This window comes from Orycteropus afer, unplaced genomic scaffold, assembly GCF_000298275.1.
Source record: "Orycteropus afer afer isolate SDZICR_OR568_19922 unplaced genomic scaffold, OryAfe1.0 scaffold00748, whole genome shotgun sequence".
NCBI lineage: Eukaryota > Metazoa > Chordata > Mammalia > Tubulidentata > Orycteropodidae > Orycteropus > Orycteropus afer.
In genome coordinates, this window is record NW_006922335.1 from 602,193 (window position 1) to 605,064 (window position 2,872).

Here is a 2,872-nt window from a genome sequence, read left to right on the forward strand (position 1 = left end):
GTAACCTAAACCAAGGAGCTCAAGATTCCATGGCCTTCTTATATCAGCACAGCCACTCCATGCAGATTCAGGACTGTGATTATTGATGCCTACCAGTGAGGGCAAATAAAGAAAATAAATTACTTTCTAGGTACAACAGTAGGCTCCAGGCAAAACTAGAAAGAAATTTTTAGCTCCATATATCATTAAATGATTTCGAATCCACATGATGAAATGGAAATCATTTAGGATTGGAGATTCAATGAATTCTAGTCTAGTGTCTGCCACTCACCTTGGACAAGTTGTGTAGCCTCTCTGCACTGGATTTCTGCAAAATGAAAGTGTTGGAATGGATGAATCCTCAGGTTTGTTTTTGCTAAAATAGTTAATCACTATATGATAAAGGTGCTCGCCCTACCCAACACCAATGCATTCATTATTAATGTCTTCCTAGACATTTAAAATTTAAATTTAAAAAATTTTTAAATTTTAAAATTTTCCACTTATATCCCACCTCTGTAGTGTTAGAGTCCCTGGGTGGTGGAGACTGTGCCACTTTGGGAAGAATTTGCATATACATGGCCCCATTTGTTCCATATAAGAAACCTTGAAGAAAGTTCTGGTGACCATATTGTTGCTAGCCATAGTTGAGTTCAGGCATGGCAACTCCATATACTATAAAACTAAATGTTGCCTGGTCCTGCATCATCCCTATGATCAGATGTGGAATGATCCCAAGGGTTTTCTCTAGCTGCTTTTTTTTGGAAGTATATAACCAGGCCTTCCTATTTTTAGGCCATCTTAATCTCAAAGTTCCATTGAAACCTATTAAGCATAATAGCGACACACAAGCATCCAATGACAGATGAATGGTGGATGTATATGAGGTGCACTGGTCTAGAATCAAACCTGGGACTCTCATGTAAATCAAAGCAAACACACTGCCATTGAGTTGGATCCAACTCATAGTGACCCCTCCTTGGGTTTTCGAGGTGGTATCACTATGGAAGTAGATTGCCCAACCTTTCTTCCGAAGAGTGACTGGTGGGTTTGAACCGCCAGCCTTCTGGTTAGTAGTCTAATGCCTCAGACACTAAGCCACCAGAGCTCCTATATGGAAGGGGGGAATTCTACCACTGCCCCCGATGACCATTGTTGTGGTTGTTAAGTGCCATTGAGTTAGTTCCAACTCATAGTGACCCTATATACAGTAGAACAAACCACTGCCTGCTCCTGTGCCATCCTCACAATAATTGCTATCCTCAAGCCCATCATTGCTACCACTGTGTTAATCCATTTTGTTGAGGGTCTTCCCCTTTTTCACTGACCCTCTACTTTACCAGGCATAATATCCTCCAGCATGATATCCCTTCTGACAACATGGCCAAAGTATGAGAGACAAAATTCTTGCTTCTAAGGAGCGTTCTTGCTGTACTTCCTCCAAGACAGATTTCTTTGTTCTTCCAGCAGCCCATGGTACTTTCAATATTATTTTCCCACACCACAATTCAAAGCATCAATTATTCTGCAGTCTTCCTTATTCATTGTTCAGCTCTTGCATGTATATGATGTGATTGAAAACACCATGGCTTGGTTCAAGCCCACCTTAATCTTCAAAGTGATACCTTCACTCTTAAACACATTAAAGAAGTCTTTTTGCAGCAGACTTGCCCAATGCCATATGTCCTCCGATTTCTTGACTGCTGCTTCCATGGGCATTGATTACGGATCCAAGTAAAATGATATGCTTGAAATCTTTAATTTTTTTCTATGTATCATGGTTTTGCTTATTGGTCCAGTTATGAGGATTTTTGTTTCATTTATGTTGAGGTGTGATCTATATTGAAGGCTATAGTCTTTGATCTTCATTAGTAAGTGCTTCAAGTCATCTTCACTTTCAGCAAGCAAGACTGTGTCATCTGCATATCGCAGGTTGTTAATGAGTCTTCCTCCAATCCTGATGCCACATTCTTTTTCATATAGTTCAACTTCTTGGATTATTTATTTGTTCAGTATACAGACTGAATAAATATGGCAAAAGTATACAACCATGATGCACATCTTTCCTGGTCTTAAACTGTGCAGTATTCCCTTGTTCTGCTTGAACAACTGCTTCTTTGTCTATGTACATGTTCTTCATGAGCAAAATTAAGTGTTCTGGAATTCCTGTTCATCACAATTTTATCCATAATTTGTTATGATACTGTGATAGTTGGGGCTGTGTGTCAACTTGGCTGGATCACAATTCTGTGTAGTTTAAGCAATTGTGATGTGGGTTGTTCCAATGATGGGACTGGATGTATATGTTTTGAGCAGCTAATCCATTGAAAGGGAGTTTCCCTAGGGGTTTGGCCTGCTTCCAGTATATTAATAGGGATAAGAGACATTCTTATCTTATCTATTTATAGGGAAAAGAGATACTCTTCTTTGGATTGGGATTCTGTTGTGCTGCCTAAAACTATTCCATGAGCGAACAATCCACCATTCAGCCTGGAGATCTTGGATTTGTCATTCATTGGAGTCAACAGCCAGTTTACTGCCTGCCAACCTTGAGCTCGTCAGCTCTTGCAGCTGCATGAGTCGGGAAAAGCCTCCAGCTTGACATTTGGTCCAAGAACTTGGGACTTACATTTGGTACCGGGAGTGGTTCTAGAGAGACAAAATCATAAGGATGGGCTTCCTGAATTTGTTCCCCAATTTGATTAATCATAAAGTCACTGGTGACCCTGCCTCTATTAGTAAAGAGGGCTCTGCTAATCTGCTGCATGAAGTGGCAACATTAACATGCAAAATAGCAACACCAACAGATCAAGTACTTTTGAGAAGTGAGGCTCTGGGTGATTGCATATTTGATACTTTTCTGCAATTTTGTCAGCATGAGGAGTATAAGGAA